The 21,101-nt window shown below is 36.5% G+C and overlaps 1 protein-coding gene and 1 long non-coding RNA gene across 2 annotated transcripts in view; one reads left to right on the forward strand and one right to left on the reverse strand.

The window, feature by feature from the left end:
• Positions 1-21,101, forward strand: part of LOC115435750 (dolichyl-diphosphooligosaccharide--protein glycosyltransferase subunit STT3B-like) — a 165,262-nt gene that overhangs the window by 17,050 nt on the left and 127,111 nt on the right. The window lies entirely within an intron of this gene.
• On the reverse strand, positions 5,154-13,307 carry LOC115435751 (uncharacterized). The gene is made up of 3 exons (XR_003937735.1): positions 13,295-13,307; positions 5,505-5,506; positions 5,154-5,277 (listed from the first exon to the last, which is right to left on the reverse strand). It is a non-coding gene; the product is annotated as an uncharacterized LOC115435751 (long non-coding RNA).

Consider the following 21,101-nt stretch of genomic DNA (forward strand, 5'->3'; position numbering starts at 1 on the left):
TTATTATTTTTAGTTTTTTGTCAACCGTCCAATCATTTGTTCGACTCATTATTTCAGCTCCTCATTATAAATGTAATAACAGGAGTGTGAGGTGTGTAGTTGTAACAGGTGTTGGATGTGGAGCTGTGAATCCAGTGCATAAATCAACCTTTAACAATGTCTTTTAAAATAGTCTGAGCTTTTCATTTATTTAGCAGAAACAAGACCTCTGGCGTTTTGCTGCTTTTTTTTTTTTTTTTTTTTTTTACAAATCTGCAAACTGAATGTCTTTGGCTTCTGATTAACTGATGTTTTGTTTGGAGGTGAATAAAATGGCATCTTGGAGTTGAGGGAGATTTTCTAGCATTTGTTTAAAACTTGATTTGGACTAAACAAGTTGGTGCATAAATCAATGTTTTGTTTTGGGTTTTTTTTTTCAAAGTGTGGGACAGTTGTATGTTTTCTGCGCATGTGTCCAGGCTTAATTAGTGATAGGTTGGCTGACCCATTACCCGTGAGTCCCATTGAGCTAAAAATAAAGAAATGCAGGCCTTAATTACCTGTCAACCTTCCCCCTCCCTACTCTTGGTCACTCATTGTTCTAAACTAGAGCTGCACAATCTATTGTTTGAGCATCGTCATCGCAATGTACGGGTTTGCAATAGTCACATCGTAAGTTCTGCAATGTAGGAGGCAAATGAACTCAACGTGTTCTCTTCTAATTTAAGCCTGGGTACCTAACACATACTGCGCAAAGTGATCCACCAATCACAATCGTTCTTAATCAGTTTGCTGAAGCAGACCACGCCCAGTCGCTGGTAACAACATTGAAAAATGAGCAACGAACAAGAGGAAATCACCGAAAATGAAGACATGGCGCCAAAAAGAAAAGCAACATCAATTATGTGGATTTATTTCAGCTACAAGAAGGACGAAACTGGAACACATGTTCTGTGTCGACAGTGCCTTGCACCTGTTGCCACAACGAGAGGTAACACAACTAATTTTTTTGACCATTTATGTCGGCGCCACACAGATATTATATCCTCCTGAGTATTTTTTTATATTGCAATATATATTGCAGGGTTAAAAAAAATTGCAGTGTCATTTTTTTCCAATATTGTGCAGCCCTAGATTAAACAAGTTGGTGCACAAATCAATCATTTGTGTGTTTTTTCAATGTGTGGGGCATTCGGTAGTTTTCTGCGCATGTGTCCAGGCTTAATTAGTGATGGGCTGGCCCACCCATTACTGGTGAATCCCACTGAGTTAAAAATAAAGAAACGCAGGCCTTAATTACCTGTCGACCTTTCCCCTCCCTACTCTTTGTCACTCATTGTTCTAAACACACATTCACTGGAGGTTGCAGGTCTTGTTAAACCCCCGGTGTCAATAATTTGCATTACCAGTCTATGCTGTGGACCTGCAGCTCCACAAACAAGGTCTTAACATCAGCGTCCATGAAGAACGTGCAGCTACTCGCAGCTAAATCTAAACTTTGGATGAGTTGGTGGAGTTCTGTTGCTCTGACTGGTGCCCAGTCGGTGCCATTTGGCACAAAGGCTGATAAATATTGATGCGCATTATGGGGCAGTGTATGAGGACTCGGAGATAGACCATCTGTGACAGAGCAAAAGAGCAAAGAAAGTCTGTCTCTATGAACTAAACTGGAGTGTGGAGTCGTTTCAAGTGTAAATGCAGGTTAAAGTTGGCAGTTTGTAGCTGGAGTTGGTAGTTGATTAACATTAGCAATGCGCAATACAGTATTATCAGTAACATTTCAGCATTTCATGTTTAACGGGCAGAAGGTGATTTGTCGTGTGGGTTTTACTAGATTGTTTTAGGGATTTTATCGCACTTTTAATTCATATGCATACTTTTTATAGCTATTTTTTGCATTTAAAGTAGATTGCACTTTAATATACATTGCACAATTTACAGTGACAATAAAGATTCTGTTCTGTTTTGTTCAGGTCTGGTTTGGTCTGGTCTGATGCAGTTTGCTTTCATCAGGTCTGGTCTGATGTGGTTTGCTTCGGTCTGTTTCAGTCTCTTCAGGTCTATTTTTGTTGGTTTTGGTCTGTTCTGGTCTATTCTGTTGTCATTGCATACCTGGTCACATACCCCTTTTAGCTCTCCAATGCTTTGTCAGTGATTGTCAGTGAATTCACACATAACATGATAAACTGATAAAGTTGATAAACACAACATACACTAGATCAGTGTAAAATGGCCCAACAGTTTCATTAATGTTAAAATAATACAATTCAATATCCAATAGCCTGTACTAAGGTGCAGGATTTTAGGTAAGATGTGGGACTGCAGTGAAAGATTAATTTGGATTCCATTTATCACCAGCAGGGGGCAGTCACTGTGAATCAAGCTAGGTGATGACTGTTGGATGGTCGCCTCTGCCGTTAGCTTGTTCACCACAGTATAGTTTTCTGCGACATCCAAGTGAATAACAACTTTTATTGCAGTGCCACATCTTACCTGAGGTGCAAATAAAAGACACTTAAAAGTAATATTGGTGTGTGTTTCATTGTCAAAACACTCGACACAAAGTTCTGCAGGTTAAAGTGAAGGAACCAAGCAATTTTATAGCAGACAAAATCACAGTAAAATGAAATAAACCCACTAGCCTAGCCACAGTAATGCTAAAGAACCAATATAGGTTGTGTGTGGCAGGATGTACCACTTCTTTAAACCATAAAAACCAATATAAGAAGCATTGTGTAGTGGTGACTTCTACATGATGACTTTATTGCTTCTGTATAATTAAACAAGCAAATGTTTGATTGTTTAAATTGAATCTAGATGTGTCTGAACGAGTACTCGGATCCAAACCTAATGTTACATAACAAACCAAAGTCTAAAACAAGTATTAGATTATTTCGGCTGCAGGAAGAACGATGTTGACCAAAACAGCTGCTTCATCTGCAGTGCGTCAGTGTATTAAACAACATAATTTCCTTCCAAAACTCATTTGAGAGACATAGACATAGTGTTCACCTGCTGTTCTGTCGGGTGCATTGGAATAATTTACCCAGCATTAATGTTCAAGGAAGCCTAGTCCCCATTCACAAATGGTCTTCACAGTAAAATGCAATTTTCAACTTTTATTACTGTGATTCGTTTTCCTGTCTATGCAGATCCAATCACCCCAGTCATTCCAGAGTGAGTAATTCTCTCCAAATAAGCATCCAGTTCAGTTCACTCCAACTCATTTAAAATTACTGTCTTTTTTTTTCCGTAAAGAAGTGGAAAAATTCAAGGTCAATTTTTCAAATATTGTGCATCTCAAATTAATGCATATTTTTTGTGAGTTTGCTGGTGCAGATTGAATCTTAAAATTGATCAGGCGACCTGTTCGTCAGTAGCAGGTATTACTTCTGTATGAATAGGAGCAGGAAATCATTAGGACTATTGAAGATGGGAGGCAAAAAGAAATTAGAAAAACAGCTGAAGCACAATGACAGTTAAAATGTTTTTAATGGTGCAAACAGCCATTACTGTCAGAGCCAGTGTAAAGGACAGAAACATGTCAACAACTTGTAATGAAACTACATTTGTTTGGAGTTTTCATTGGACGACATGAGGTGGAACCCATTGAACCACGACATGTAAGAGGACAAACCCACCATAAAGTCATCCTGAACAAAACGAACGAATGAGTGAATGAAGAAGACAAAATTAATGATGACAACAATAATGATAAAGAAAGAATAAAACAACAAATTATATTTAATAAATAAAAACAGCAGTAGTTGTTAAAATAATAATTAAGAAAGAAAATGAACAAAATAATAAAGTAAAAAATAAAATAAGGCCAAAAAAAAGAATAGTAAAACGAATTATAAATAAATATATAAATAATGATGATGTTAATGAATTTAAAAAGCAAAATATAATCAATAAAAAGTAGTAAATAATAGTAATAATAATACATCAGTTTTATATAGTAGTAGTTGCATAGATAGACAAAATACGTATTAAATGAAAAAAATGCTATAATGATCACAGTAAAGACATGAAAGAAATTGAAAAAAAATGAAATAAAAGCTAAAAATGAAAGAAGGCAGAAACAAGAGTCAAATTATACAAAAGTAAATAGTAGTAATAATGGTGGTGATGATAAAATTAAAAAAGCAAATTATTATAAACAGTTTTAGTAGTTGTAGTAATTATAATAATAATAATAATAATAATAATAATAATAATAATAATAATAATAATAATAATGAGAGAAAATTAATACATTTTAAATCAAATTAAATACAAATTATTACTCCTACTACTACTACTAATAATAATGGTGATGATAATAACAGTATAAAAGATAAACTGTAATTAAAAACAGTATAATAATAATAATCATTGAAAGGAAGTGAATAGGTATTAGATAAAACGTGAAGTTGCTGAAGTAAACAGAACCACTAATCCCACATATGATATAACAGGAAGTGTTGATAACAGAGTCGAAGCTCGGGTTACTGTGGTTCATAAGGGGAGAAAACAGTAGAAACAGGATAATGTGCAGATCACAAGGAAGAGCCGCCACTGTCAGTCAGAGTTACTACAAACCCGACTCTATCCAGTTCTGTTGTGCTGTCGTTGCTTCGGCTCCTTCCCCTTCGTCTGAACCAGATCCTCTTTTTGTTTGTGTTGGCTTGATTCATTTGTCAAACTGATTTAGCGAATACCTCGAGGATGCCGTGGCTCACATGAGTTTGAGGAAGGAAATTTGAGGCCATGTTTTTTTTTTTTTTTATCAGATTGTGAAGGTTCGTTTGAGCTGTACTTCTGCTTTTCCGCAACACTACACCACACTACTCTTCAACAGAGTCCGATCTACCCGTCCGTTGACCTCCTGCGTTACAGTAGAGACCATGTGACCGAGTAGGGTTTTAACAGTGTCACGGTATTATGATTAATTGCAATCAAATAATCATCAAGGTTGGCAAAAGCATCTCATAAAGTGCAGCAGATTAAGAGTGGAACCAAAGACTCGCCAATGTGTGCTTCTTACACGGAACGAAAGCAACGTTACACAAGTTGCAACATTTCACAAGTGATAGATAGATAGATAGATAGATAGATAGATAGATAGATAGATAGATAGATAGATAGATAGATAGATAGATAGATAACTTTGTTGTGTATTCCAAGTAAAAACATAAATTCATCTTTTGTCACGGCTGTAAGACAAAATTTAAAAACCACACATGCATTAAAAACACCCCAACACACTCAAAAGCACAATACAATGGATAAAAACAAGTAAAACACATAAAATGACTAAAAAAGGAGCAAGCTGACTGTCTATCTCAGGGGGCGGACATATTTCTAAATCATCTTGACCGTAAATATATTTTCGATGCGAGCTCACTTTCGTTTTCATTAGGGATGTAACGATTACTGGTATAACGATAAACCATGGTAAAATTGCTGAAGGTTAGTATTACCGCTTAAAATCTTATTATCATGATAACCGTGTTTGATTACCAAACTTTTTTGGAGAAAACGCCTATGTAAAGATCTGCTTTTATGTCAAATATTTCAGTATAGTTTTAATTTATTACAATTTTGATGTTCTATACCTAATATTTGGAACCAGTATTCACTTTTAAAGTCTGTGAAAAGGTTCGTTAAGCATCTTTGTGTTATTTATGCAATAAATTATATGAATTTTTTGAATCAAATTTTATATTTTTTTGTGTTTTTTGTCCTTTTATGTTTTTATAGTAGGTTAAAGTGAAAAAATAATAGACAGATAATATAGATGAAGTTGTTCTGAAAAAACAGATCCCAAACATGGGTATAGTAAACATATGTTTATATACTATATAAAGGCAAAATCAAAAGGACTGAAAAACAGACAAAATAGGCTCAGACCACTAAGGGTTAATATTTGAATGTTTCTGCAACAGAGGGTACATTGTGCCAATTATTTTATTTTATTTATTTATTTTTTTCTCCAAAATACAGCTTGGTTAAATTATTTCAGTGTGTATTAGCACTTTTTGAACATTTTGAGCTCAATTTCAATAATACCACGATAATAATGATAACCATGATAATTTTGGTCACAATAACTGTGATATGAAATTTTCATATCGTTACATCCCTAGTTTCCATACAGTTTGCATTCACTACCATCATCTGCGCAGCTTCAGGCTACCATTGCACAACCCATTCACAACAGTCTGTCTGCATAGTTTTGGTAGAGTAAGGCCGTTCTTCTCCAGTTCAGACTGTCATACAAGCTTAATTTGTGAATTGATGCAGTAAACACACTCTGTTTGATCACAAGGCAAACTGCATAAAATAGTCTGATGTGCCTGTAAACGTCCTGCCCCCTCAAATGAAAGTTAGTGAAGTTACAAGGGGTAGGGAAAAGGTAAATGAGCTTCACAACACATAGAGACGTAGAGGAATTAGTAACTAGGGCTGTGTATTGGCAGGAATCTGGCGATACAAGACAAATCACAATACTAGGATCACGATATGATATATCACAATATATCACGATACTGTGAAAAAGGCAATTTTTTTGTTTGTTTTTAAAAAAAATGATTATTTCCTGGAAGAATTGAACTACACCAGAAATATGTACAAATACTAAACGCATTTTTATTTGATCACATCAGGATCTAATGGTATATCACAAAATGTTTCTGTGTTCAAACTTAAATTCTGTTTTACGGACATCACAGTTTCAGATCCTGTTCAAATGTTCAGATTCTGTTTGTTCAGAACTATCATCAGAACAGTATTTTTGTGCGATCCCAACAAAGGAACTAACATTTGCCTCTCAGACAGTAAAAGTGCTTTTAGGATGCTTCAGATAACCCTTATTTAATAAAATAGTGTTAAATATTAAATAAGATATAATCAATAAAGAAAACCAAAAAATAAAAATGAACCTCTGCCATATCTGCATTTGAATAAATACCTAAAAATATTGATACAGTACTTTTTAATATTGATACAGTATTGGGAAATGAAATACCGTGATATGTTGCTGAACCGATATTTTCAAACACCCCTATTAGTAACGCGTGTTAAGTTTAACTTTCACTTTGCAAACGGTGCATGGTCGTATGGTCTGCGTGTACCTATTGTGGGGTATGCGTGGCATGGACTGCACCCCCACATATAAACCCCTGCAAATCGCGAAACCGTGATTATTTCTGTGACGATAATCGTAGCACCAAAATCTCTAATCGGTACATCCCTATGACCGGGTAGAAGAACTTCCACCTCACAAATATCAGTGCCGTTGTTTTCCATCCACCCCTCCACGCTCCGCTCTCTCAGCTCTGTAGCCTCCTCCTGCTCTGCTGTGTTTTCCCCTGTCAGCACTTAATTGGCTTCTCTTTACGTCTCCCCGGGACTTGTCTTGCCGTGTGGAGGTGTGATGGTCCGACAATACCGGCATCAAAGAGACCGAGGCGAGAACGGCATGCACTTATCTGACTCCAGACAAACTCATGACCTTGACAAGCTGAAGAAGTACTTCTGAACCCAGACAAAACATTTCTATGCTGCTTTTATTCGTCCATCATACACATCCTGTGATATTTAGATGGAAAGTAACTAGGGCTGTGTTTACTACTGTGATTAATGATTGACATCTTCTCTGACAAAACTACTGGTCGGATTCATTTCAGATTTTTTTATGTCACTTCCGTGGGACAACGTCTACTAAGTTCGTTCACAGTTTTGAGAAAATTAGATTTTTGAAATTTTGACAAATTTTTGAAATATTGAAAATTTGCCTTTACTTATAATGGGCCACTTTTTGATGAGTTGTAACATAGAAATTGTCACAGATATCAATATAGTTACTGGGGATGTAACGATTACCGGTATAACAATAAACCACGGTAAAATTGCAGACGGTTAGTATTACCATTTAAATTCTAATTCTCATGATAACCGTGTTTGATTACCGCACTTTTAGGGGAGAAAACCCTATGTAAAGATCTGCTTTTATGTCAAATATTTGAGTATAGTTTGAATTTATTACAATTTTAATTTTATATACCTAATATTTGGAACCAATATTCACTTTTAAAGTCTTTGAAAAGGTTCATTAAGCATCTGTGTGTTATTTATGCAATGAATGATATACATTTTTCAAATCAGATTTATATTTTTTTTGTGGTTTTTGACCTTTTGTGTTGATGTACCAGGTTAAAGTGAAAAAAATAATAGACAGATGAGATAGATGAAGTTTTGCTGAAAAAAACAGATCCCAAACATGGGTATAGTAAACATTTGTTTATATAGTATATAAAGGCAAAATCAAAAGGACTGAAAAACAGACAAAATAGGCTCAGACCACTAAGGGTTAATATTTGAATGTTTCTGCAACAGAAGGGACATTGTGCCAATTATTTTGATTAATTAATTAATTTATTTCCAAAATACAACTTGGTTAAATTATTTCAGTGTGTGTATTAGTACTTTTTGAACATATTCAGCACAATTTCAACAATACCACGATAATAATGATAACCGTGATAATTTTGGTCACAATAACCATGATACGAAATTTTCATATCGTTACATCCCTAATCGTTACTATTGAGCACTGGTAGGCAGTCATATATGGACTTTCATGTTGTTTGTTCAGTTCTCCTCTAGTGAAAGTATCACCCACTTCTATTGGGAGACTGATCTCCTGCATCAACATCACAGGACTCTAACAAGGAGACAGAACCTGACAACCCTACAAATTCAACTTTTTATGGATTATTAACAGAACATGCCAGTGATATACAGGGCCATTGGTCCTTTTTTTATATCCTCGATATTGAGTTTCGGGGATATTTGTGTGAACGCAATAACTAGGACAGATTTGGTTGTATTTCTTGTCCTTTGATAACAAACATTGGAGACCCCTAATGGAAGAATACTATCGATTTTAGCTTCTCTGTGAGTTTAGAAGTCATCCAAATGGGGGCGCTAAATCAAGCAATGATAGGCTGATTGAGATAAAATTTGGTTCATATTGTTCGACTTACAAATGTCCATTTTCTCGCTTCCGTCCAGAGTTCATATGGTGTCATTTTCATTGATGATGATGAAATTCTTTATTCAGTCATTATTACATAATGCAACTACTGTCAACACTACAAACATTACCAACAGGTTAGTGACTGAAAAAGCAAGGGTAGAAGCATAATGCTTATATTAATGCCTGTCCTACATAACAAATTAAGCTACCCAGCATAGGAAAAAGAAGAAACAAAATTGCAAACAACCAACCGAACAAATAAAAACAAAGAAGTGAAACTGAATCAGGAAAACAGAAAACATAACCAACCAAATTAATGGAAATTTAATAGAGAGTAGAAAATAAATTACTTGCTTATTAATTATTAGATCTTAACAATTGTAACCTTCAAAAACCAGGTGGAGTTTTGTGGGAAAAATTGTTTCTCTGGCCTTTATTCTGCCACTATCAGATCCATGTAGCTCAAATTGAGTTCATATCGATTGTCTAACTATTATTGTGGATATATTTATATATAGCAGAGGATTGGGGGGGGGGGGGGGGGGGGTGTTTGGGGATGTACCCTAACTGTCGGCCCCCAGACAATGTAAGACTCGTTAGTTTTAGGTGTAACTAGAACACATCTTTTGGTGGCATTAGCAGGTCTTCTGCATTGTGCATGTATTTTGTACGAGTGTCTTCAGTGTTCAGGAGTGATGGAGGTCATAGCGCTGAGTCTAAATCCTGTAGCATGCTGTTTTTTCCCAATTTGTGCAGTACACAAGCACTGCTCTGCTCGATGGGAGGCAAAGACACACTTGGCATCAACAGTAAGGTGTAACATGGAGGCTTTTCTCTCAGCACTCCAGCTGTTTGAGCTCTTGACATCACTTACCAGATGATTTGAGCATGAGGCTTAAAATTCGGTGAATAGCCACTTAAGCAAGTTCTTCTTTGTGGGTAATGGCGTTTTCCCCGCCTCCGCTCCCATCTCGCTTTGAACCGCAAGCCTCGATACTGCTAACACATGAGTTTATACAGTCTTTCTAATCACATTATTGAGACACTGTCCAGACACACAGCTTTCATGAGGTTTTCCCCAGACAAGACAAGTGCTTGATGCCAGATTTGTAGGGGATTGAGGGGTGATGCTGTCAGTTTGTGTGTTTATATCGATCCTACGTTTTCTCTATCATATGTCAAGCTGTCGTGATGTACATTGCAACATAACGGTTTGTGTCTGTGGCTCAGCGGGGACGAGGAGGAGGTAAATAGGCTCGATTTCCTCTTTCGTAGAGCGCCATTCTCTTCCAGCCCAATCATGCAGCCCGTTTCCACTTCAAAGTTAAAGAAATTCTCTTTTTTCTTCTAAGTGGTGCTTCTGAGCTCCCGTATAGAAACACTTTGTGGTAGACGTTTGATGTCTCATCTGTATTTGCAGCTGATCTCTGAATACAAGCTGCGCTGACTGAAACAACTTTTAGCAAACACTCCTGAATCCATTCTACATTCACACTATACAAGGGCAGGGCTTTATTTAACAGTATTAGGCTTAGATGCAGCACATGAGCCCTTCTGGACACTTGTAGAAATAGATGTATTTTAGATGCCATGTTAAAGTACAGAGGACCAGCTCCTGCTCATTTATTGTGTTTTTATATGATGAATAGAAGGACAAGAGCTTCAATAAATAAGCTAACAATGATCAACTAAGTCCCATTATGCTGTTAGACAATGGAAAGTTACTCACTGGTAATTCTAAGACATCCACAAACAACCTAAAGTACATGTTCCCTCAGGCAAAGGGGAAAGAGTGTGTACTTTGACCTTTTGTGGGGTTAAATGTCATCTGAGTGGTGAAGGCTGGACCCCGACCCTCCTAGGACTTATTAGTTTTTGGCTCCATTGAAGCCATAGTAATGTAAAATAAAGGCAAACAGCATTACATCTAATTAAAGGTTCAGTTCAGTTTGTTTCATGCATTTTGAGCTTTTTATGTCAGGAGATACTAACTGATGAAGGCTCAGATATACAGTACTTCACTTCCTTAAGCAGACGAGGAAGTTCTTTATGAACTATGTGGTTGTGCAATATGGCAGAACGTCAGTTTCTCGGTAGATGTAAAGTGTTTGTTTTATGGTCAGAAAACCACGATTTCTTAAAGCAGCATATGACTTTCATCACTAACTTTGTCTGTTTAGTTATGTTTATTGAATTTTCAAAATACAGAACAATGATAACACTGGGTTACAAAAAAATGTTTTTTGCAAGTTGTCTAGGTTTTTTCTACTGAATTAGGACTATTTTGCACCGCTAAATCCAAAAATTACATCTGTTTTTCTCAATCAGGTCAGGTTTTTTTGCTAAGTTGATTTTGAAAAATTTGATCTTCTCACAAAATATAATAATTAATACCAAAATAAGATTGGTAAGCACACTTTATGAAACTTGTGACTTGATTCCTGTTAGGTACAATGGTGTATTCACCGCAGATGTAGCAGAATACGTCAGGCTTATTTTTGCAAGATCTTCTAGTCGAAGCCATTTCATTCACCTGTAATATTAAAAAAACATTAATCATAAATTGGCAAAAGTAAAATCTTCAGAACTCGTTTATTGCAAGAAATATGAAAGAATTTTGTATCATATGATGTGAAAATGCCCATAAATGTAAGCAAAAATGTTCAAAAGCCAGTATGTAGCATAGTTCAGAAAGTTGACTTGATTGAGCAAAATTAATGCGATTTTTGGATTCAGCACACCAAAATTATCCTAAATCAGCTCAAAAAACTTAAACAATAAATTTGTTGTTGACCAGTGTAATTAACACAGGTATTCACACACATAAAAAAGAGAGAAAACATTCAAAAAGCCATGAAACTGATGTCTAAGTATTGTTTTTTACCATCACACACCCCAAATTATAAGATGACAGTTGACTTATAGGGATTCCTTCCATTTCTTCTGACCTGGTCGTGGACATGGGTTTATTGCTTGTCTCCATATGTTTGTTGCTGCTGCTTTGGCTGCATGGAATTCCCATTCCCACAATGCACTTCATGACAAAATTCCTGAAAAGGTCCAAGTGAAGTTTCAGTTTGGAATGTAAACAAACGGACTGTTGGAATTTTGGAGTACTCTTCCAAATTGTTCACTGTGAGGAAAGTGATTTAGATGCATTAGCACGGAAAGACGAATTGATTAGTGATAAGTAGACTATCACTCAGGTTTTACAAATTTGAAGAAACATTAGTAATCAAAGTCATACACTGCTTTAATGAAAATATTAGTTTTGGTTTTTACAATTAAATCCTCCTTAACTGTACTCACCTTAAAATGACTTTATCCAGATTTAATGGATGAAGTTTTAGTTTTGTCTTTTTGGTTATTACTTGCTCCAGATTTTTGCACATGAACTGATACGATCCATATGAATTAAAATGATGTATTTTTCATCAAATTAAAGTGTGGTTTTCTTACAGGAAGGTGTCCAAACCTCCCATCCATACACATGAATCTTCTACGAATTTATCCCGTCCACACTAATACAAATAATTTCCAAAACAAACTTTTTTCCTCTATGTTTGGGGCTGTTTTCCCACACACAAACGCCATTTGAAGTCACTTTAACAGAGTTTTGAAAACACCCAGACACACACACAATGGCCTCACACCTAAATTCCTACCTCTTGTTTCTTTGTGTAATGAATCTGTCCCTGAAATATCAAATGCAGGTCATTTATTGTGTCAAGTTGGTCGATGTTTATTTTACTGGAGATCGAGGTCACATTTGAGGCCAGACTCGTGCACTGGTATTGTGGAGATAGAAATCTGTATCATATACTTTCAACAACTGAACCAGTACTTAAGTTTATAACTGAGCCTGTTGTTGCTGCTCATGACAGATTAAAGCAGTGGTTCCGAACCGTTTTTGTCTCGTGACCCCATTTTGACATTACAAATTTCTGGCGACCCCAGACATTCAAAACGGAGGCTTTTTTTTTTTTTTTGCCAAAATTAATTTGTTTTTGATCATGTGATAGTTTGCTATACGATGTTGCAAATAAACATTAATTTTAGATGACATTTAGTCTATATAATGTATATTATTATGGACGGAGGCAGAAAAGCCAGGTGTAGATTACTGCACAAAGTGAGAATTTGATTTTCCTTGGTCAGGATATGTACAGTCAGTCCAGCTTGGAGGTACAAGGCTGACAATTAATACTGAACAAACAAGAACTGAAACTATTAATTATGAAAGAGCTGCAGCATCTGAAACTGACCACAATGAACATTTGACAGATAAACAGAACCACAGTGCTGCAGTTTCAGTTACACAGTTTGTCATGTCTTTTATGGATTGTTGATTGTCTCTCTCAACTCACCGTATATTTTTCTTTAGTAAGTTTTTTAAAATTTTTTATCAATTACTAGAAATTTCAGATGACGCCATTTGAATTTCAGGCAACCCCACATGGGGTCCCGCCCCCAAGGTTGAAATACACTGAATTAAAATCTCTGCATGTGCAGCGTCTAATATCATCTGAAACACGAACAGTGGTTTTCTGAGCATTTCTAATAGTTTGTTGCCAGGTTTCTTTCACAACTGTTCTACAGATGATGTGAATAAACCTTCATCATCACTCTGCAGATTTTAGAAAGCATTTTGACCCTCACCTTTGTCTTTGTTAATTAGTGTAGTTTATCTTCTGTGTAGTTTACTTTGGGATTAGTATTGATTCAGTTTCACCACAGAAGCTACAGATTTTTACATTTGTGAAAGATTAAGTTTTGCTGCCATAGACACAGATCTAAATGTATTCCTCATAATCACAGCATCTGCACAACTGCTGACCCTTTTTGAACCGCTGCCCACTCCACATTGTAATTAGCTGCATATGTTTTCATCTAAAAAACATTAACCCAAACGCAGCATTTTCCTGAAGTTGCCAACTGCTGTCGCCTGATCACAGCTTAATTTGGCTTGTAGTTTAAATTGCGCAATAGGTAAACTGTCACCAAGATTGAGGGATTCATTCTCAGCAATGAATTTGTCTCGCTCTGTCCCATTTCTCCACGGCTGTCCCGCTGCTCAGATCACCTGCTTTTAATTCACATTTACCCACGTAGCATCACTCTTACACGTCTGGTTCAGACCGTGCATCTCCGCTTCTAATTGCATCAGTTAAAGAGTAAATGTGCCGCGTTTGCAGTCGGTCTCATTATATCGAAAACAGTCATCTGTAACGATTTGAGTCCATTTTGTATCTGCTCAAGTCGAATGAATGTTGTTGGTGCTTGTGTGCATAAGCAGTGAGGATTTATTATGGTTCATTTGATGAGTAAACAGATGCATCCTGGCTGCAGGCCTTTTCTCATTCACTATTCACTGTTTTCTTCTGAAGGGATTCCCTCTCTGCCTCCCCACCTGTTCTATAAATCAGCCAGAGATAGCTTCAGATTAGTTTTATATCATGTCAAGATTTATAGTAAAGCACTAGAAGCTTAAAATCCTGAATATGGTCTCCATTTTACGTTCATACCTGGTATTTAAGATATAATTTCAAGCGTACACTTCATGGCTCTATTATCTTAACAGAAGACAGAAGCTAAATGGTCTTAACAATGGGTTTGGATCGGATTCAAACAACAACAACTTAGTTTTTCTGAATAAACTGGACAGTATTTTATCTGGTCTTTAACTCCCAAATCGTTTTACTGGGTTTTGAAACGGGGCCAAGTGGAAAATATTTAATTTGTCCCTTTTATTTTCAACTTAACCACTGTGTAATTTGGCTGCTTTATTATTCACAAGAAGCTTAAGAAACACATACAAATAAATACATAGTAATAATGTTACTGGAGAAATACATTCACAAATATTAATACTAATCAATTATTCATTAGTATGTATTTAAACCCTCAGAAAGTGTGTTGAGGCAAACCCTTATTTAGTTATTTTTTTTTGTAATTAACTTTGTATTATTTTCAGGCAGAATAATCTTATCAGCATTTTATTACATCAGGTTTATAACTTCTATATATGTAAAGAAAAACAAACAAAAACATACTCATATCGGGGAGCAATGACAGAAATAGCAAAAATATACATAGTAACCTAAAATACAGTTAATGGGAAATAAGTATTTTTCCTATTCCATTCTTTCCTTCCATAAAACACTGGTACAAGAGATCTACTGCAGGTAAAACACTAAGTTATAACCATAGATATATAAAACATGGGAAAATTACAGCACGGCTTGATGGAGGGTCCACAATATGTAAGTTGAGATCTTCTAAAATGCCTCCAGAGAAACATATAAATAATCTATTTTATTTCAAAAGATTTATCTTTTCCAGTATTTGTGGATAAAATACACAAAAATAAATATTAGAATACCTCAAGCCTGTCTGTTTTGAGATATAATAATCCAATATCATAATAGAAGCATGTTTGATAGCACTAGTTTACACATACAGGGTGGGGAAGCAAAATTTACAATATTTTGAGGCAGGGATTGAAAGACAGTGTATGACCAATTAGTTTATTGAAAGTCATGAGAATTTAAATCTTCAAATCATATTTTACTGCATTTCTAACGGTCTTGTTGTCTACCTCAAGTTCAATTGCCATTTTTCTCCTGGATTTGGTTGGATCCTTTAGGATTTTGGATTTGAGAGCTTTAATAAAAGCTTTGGTACGTTTTTTGTTGCTTCCTCCACTTCCAGACTTTCTGGTAATAGTTTTGCTCATAGTCATTCTCTTCTTTCCATTATAAACAGTCTTTATGGACACTCCAACTATTTTTGAAATCTCCTTTGGTGTGACGAGTGCGTTCAGCAAATCACACACTCTTTGACGTTTGCTTTCCTGATTACTCATATGGGCAAAAGTTTGTGAAAAGGTATGGATAATAGTGTTAGGTATGATTATGACATCAATATATGTTTGGTTTCAAAACAATTGACGTAGTGCCTGCTGAGAAAAAACAACTAAATGTTCATTGTAAATTTTGCTTCCCCACCCTGTGTATACAATATATGGACATACATTAGTGTCTTTATCAGTCACTCACACACAGTCCACGCTGTTGTGTAAAATGTTGATGATGCGGCTGAACAACACGCCTGGTAAATAACTGTTTGCATGTCACTTACAGCAGACCCCATTGTCAGATGATGTGATTATCTGTATCAGCCAGGCAAGGAATAAAATACCTGCATCTTAAAGGCAATTTCTCAGTGGTTTGCATTTAAACTATTCTATGAAACCGTTTTCTTGTTGTCTCTGCTGATGGAGTCTCTATTGCTGCTTCACGTGGGTAGTGTTTTATCACCCAGGCTTAAAGGAGTGATATTTTGCTTTTTAAAATGGAATTATGCATTTTAAAACATTTCCCTGTGGCCTACATAAACTGTAAATGCTCTGCTTGGGTCTGAATTCTTCATTAATTCAACTCCACAGGTCCATATCCAACCATATTTCTGAATAACGACACCAGAAAGGTGGTTTCGAGCGCTGGCCCTTTAAATGCAAATGAGCCACTTCATGCCCCACCCCCTCCAGGTTGGTGACCGTGCTTCTCTGTCTCGTTCAGCCACTTGTGTTTGTTAGTACAACCAACAAGTGAACATTTTAGGTAATCGGCTCAAAGTTTGGACATATGTTCAGTATGGACTACAACAACAATTATGGCATACTCGGAGAAATGTTCAGTGGAAGTCTTGACCTTATATGTGCAAAAGTCGTGATGTAACTAGTTATAGACGTAACAAATTAAGCAAGAATTAAAACGGGTTGTAGAAATCCACTCGATTTTTGCCAAAATGAATATCAAGATAGTTTTGCAGCACCTGGAGGTTCAAATTCAAACTTTTTAAACTATTAGGGTCCAAATATACAAATAAAGACTAATAAAAAGTGGGTTTAGCAAAATATGATCCCTTTAAATTCAAATAAAATATAAAGCTGAGATAGACATAGAGCATAGAAACGTCCATTTTCAGTTGCTCTATACATCATGGTTAGCATGATTATGTCAGTTTTATGCCTTCATGACACAAAAAACTAAAAAATAACTGTAGTATTCATGCATCTTTCTATCAAACATATTTCAAACATGTAGATTTTTCTTTTATGGAAGAACAGGTTTAACTGGATGTGGTTCAAAATGCTGTTTGGGTACTGTCATCTCTTTGATTCACACATTCTGCACATTATTAGCAGTGTTTATTCATACGTAGATGTGCATGATAAATTAGGCACTTGTAAACCAGTAATGCCGCCTCTGCGCCGTATTGCATATTCCTTAAGAACATACCGTTGCAGAATCTTAAAGTCGTTTCATTTTTCTTTGGCACGCCGTCTGTCCGCTCACTTAAAGCTTCGACTCAGCACTCATAAATTAGCTGTGCCTCGGTAGGTCGGCTAGCTACACACATCCAGCCGCCCCGTTTTGTGGTGTTAGCACAGCGGCTACCAAGCTACACCAGCTGTGAACTGATCCGTGCTGTGTTCAGGGAAAATCCCAGCTGATGTGTTTACTTTCCATTATCTTATATCCTCCATTAGCTTGTTAGTAATCACAGAAGGAACGCTGTTTATTGCTGCAGCCACTTTCCACGGCATGGGTTAAGTGGGATTTTCCAGAGCGATAATGGACCTATGACACCGGAGTTAAAAAGGCAGGTTAAGCAAACGAGACACCCAAATGTGTCAGAAATGCAAATTGATCTTCGTGAGAAATGCCAGGGAGTTATAACCAGGCCTGGAGTGGAAAACTACAGCTCATTTCCCTTCCACATCCTCCATATTCCTCTCCACTGTCCCTCTGCTAAGATCCACTGGAAGGGTGCATGAAAGGAAGTGACTACGCCGCTAACTTCCCATCAAACAAATGCTGTTAGCCTGATTAAATGTACAAACAAAGCTAGAAATTATCATAATGGCCTTGCTTTCTTTTCACAGCTGATGAATCTTCTAATGTGACAACAAACAGAGTCTCTGTGAGTGTTAGTGATAAATATTTATCAGGATTACACATTCTTTGTCCCAGTTTGATAACAGACATAAAAAAAAAAAAGACAAAGGAGCATGTTCGCCTTCTGTAACATGAAGCTTGTTAAAATGTGTCGCACAAATTAGAGACTTAAATTGAAAAATGTCGCTGTGGCGCTGCTTAATTCCGAGCCAGCCTTCCTTCTTTGTCGTCTTCTCTAATTTTTTTTTTTTTTTTTTTTTTCGGTCCCTCCAGCCGATGCGCTTCTGCTGTGTTTTGGCAGTTAGAGAAGCTCATTTATTTATTATATAGCCCAACATTCCTGTTTGATGAAATCTAGCCAGTCCCTGCACTCTCCCTTACTCTGGTTGTTCCTTTTTCTCATTCTCTCTTATCTTCTGTCTCCACGTCGCCCTTGTTCCCTTGTTCGTTCTGTTTTTCTGGTTTGTCCATGTCATGTGGCCCGACTCCCGACGGAGCGGCAGGCCTTTACATGTTCCGGCGTGGCACGGCTGCGAACGGCGAAGTGAACACGCCGTATGTGGGAGCTGGGAAAGCAGACGCAGGGCAGAGTAGGGCTGTTTTACTCAGGTAAAGAGATTATAAAGGTCTGAATAAGGAGATTGATGTGCGCCGCTGATTAGATGCTGCTGAATCCCGGCTGATGACCTGATGAGACCGGGACGCTAACCTGTTCTGTCTCGGGTCACTAAGCTGCTTGTGTCTCAAAACCACAGGCAACATCTACGAATCTGCCAGTGAAAGCTAACATTTGATTAGAGAATACTTTTTACATGCCCCAGAGAGAAAAGAGAACTGTTGGTAGTCATAGAAACCAAATAAGAAGACACTCTCCTCAGTACCGTCGTTTATGTGGAGTAAAGCTGGTGATATAAGTTTGCAGACAGACGCTGCATTGTGGGTATTCAAGAACAACAAGCGTGACCCTTTGGCTTCACAGAGTCTGTGAATGCAGTGAAGCATTTTCCAACAGCAGTGAATCTGTATGTATTTTAATGAGTCCTGTGTTCTCCACGGAGAAACCTGAGAATCTGAAAGGGAGAAATTAAATCAGTCAGTATGTTCTGTGGTTTTATGAAAGTACACTGTATGTGTGTTAAACAGGCAAAAATCAATACCTTTTTAATGATGTTGCTTTTTTGCTTGTGTTAAACAGTAGCCTATATATTTATCTATTTATTCTATCATTGATTACAATTTTCTTTTAATTAAGACATAACAATTGGGGCGTGCAGGTGAATAACTAGAAGCCACTGCAGCAGACCTGCGACTAATGTGTCATTTTGCCACTTAAAGCCACATTATTCAGTCTAATTCTCACACAGAGCTGCAAACACAGTAGGGAATGTCAGGTTGGTGAGCCCGCTTAATCATTTGGTTATGGTTATCAGTCTGGAAATTGGCTGATAGCGCAACGCTGTTTTTTTTTTTTTCCTTCATTTTTCTGTCTTACGTGGTACTTTCAATGCCAAGTCATGTTGGTTAACACCGCTAGCCACCTTACTGTGACTTAGCAAGACTCGATGATAATTTCCAGGGAAACTACATATGCAACAGCTGCCTCTGTGTGACTTCTAAGCAGTTTATCATCAAGTGTCACCAGCATACACTTCACTCTGTAAGCAGTTGTCATATCTGTTAAATGACTGGCTGTTTTTGTGTCACTTTATTCACAGTAGCTTTAAGTAAAACAATGTTATCGCTTACTTTTTTAGAGCTCGAATGAGGTTCGTTTGAGGTTCATTAGGCGCTGTTATGGCTGTTAGGGGTTAAAGGGGTCATATTTTGCTAAACCCACTTTTATTAGTCTTTGGTTTATTTATTTGTGTATTTGGACCCTAATAGTTTAAAAAGTTTGAGTTTGAACCCTCCAGGTGCTGCAAAGCTATCTTTATATTCATTCTGGCAAAAATCGAGTGGATTTCTACAACCTGTTTTAATTCCTGCTTAATTTGTTACATTTTATAACTAGTTATGTCACAACATTTGCACATATAAGGTCAAGACTTCCAACGAACATTTCTCAGAGTACGACATAACTGCTGTTGTAGTCCATACTGAAAATATGTCCAAACTTCAAGCTGATTACCTAAAATGTTCAGCTGTTGGTTGAATGGGACAGAGCAGTGCAGCCAACAACTTGGAGGGGGTGGGGTGTGAAGTGGCTCATTTGCATTTAAAGGGCCAGTGCTCAAAACCACCTTTCTGGTGTCATTACTCAGAAATAGGGTTGAAGATGGACCTGTGGAGTTGAATTAATGAAGAATTCAGGCCCAAGCAGAGCATTTACAGTTTGTGTAGACCAGAGGGAAATGTTTTAAAAATGCATAATTCCATTTAAAAAAGCAAACTCACTCCTTTAATATGACCTTAAAGGAAATGAAAACAGAAGTTGTTTTTTTTTAACTTAACAGATTTTGCTATGACTGAAACTTGAAAAGTAAAAAGTATTAAGTAAGCATATTTAGTTTTTACTTTCGTACTTTTAAAATAAAGCTATAAGTCTCCTCTTCGAATAAAAGAAAAATGACAAAGAAGAAAAGCAGAATATTTAACAAGATACAACAGTACAAGTAATTTGACTGTATTAGAAATTAAATAAATCAACAAACCTCGCCCCTTGCATGTATTTCCCCCATTAAAAAGTAAATGGGAAGATTAAAAAAAAAAAAAAATCATAACAAATTTGAACTTTGACCTACTTTTACCAAATGTAGTGACATCTCTTCTGGGTCACTGGCAATCTATAAACTAAATTTGGTATGAATTAAACCGATAGTTTTGTGTTTATTAGTTAGTTTGACTCCCATTAGCTGCTGCACCCCACAGCAGCTACTCTTCCTGGGGTCATAACGTGTTAGCAAAGAAAGAAACAGACAAAGAAACAAACTGAACCAAAAACTACAATGTAATGCTTATACAGGTAAGATTCCCTGGCTGTATTTTTCCTTAGATGAGACTTGGTCCCGTTATATATTATAGTATCAGTTGAAATGTTATAGTGCAGTGGTTTTTTTTTTTGTTTGTTTTTTTTAACCGCTGTAATTTATGTTTAAAGGGTATCCATATTTACCTCCGCCAAGGAGGTTATGTTT

The sequence above is a fragment of the Sphaeramia orbicularis genome, chromosome 16 (genome assembly GCF_902148855.1).
Source record: "Sphaeramia orbicularis chromosome 16, fSphaOr1.1, whole genome shotgun sequence".
Taxonomy (NCBI): domain Eukaryota; kingdom Metazoa; phylum Chordata; class Actinopteri; order Kurtiformes; family Apogonidae; genus Sphaeramia; species Sphaeramia orbicularis.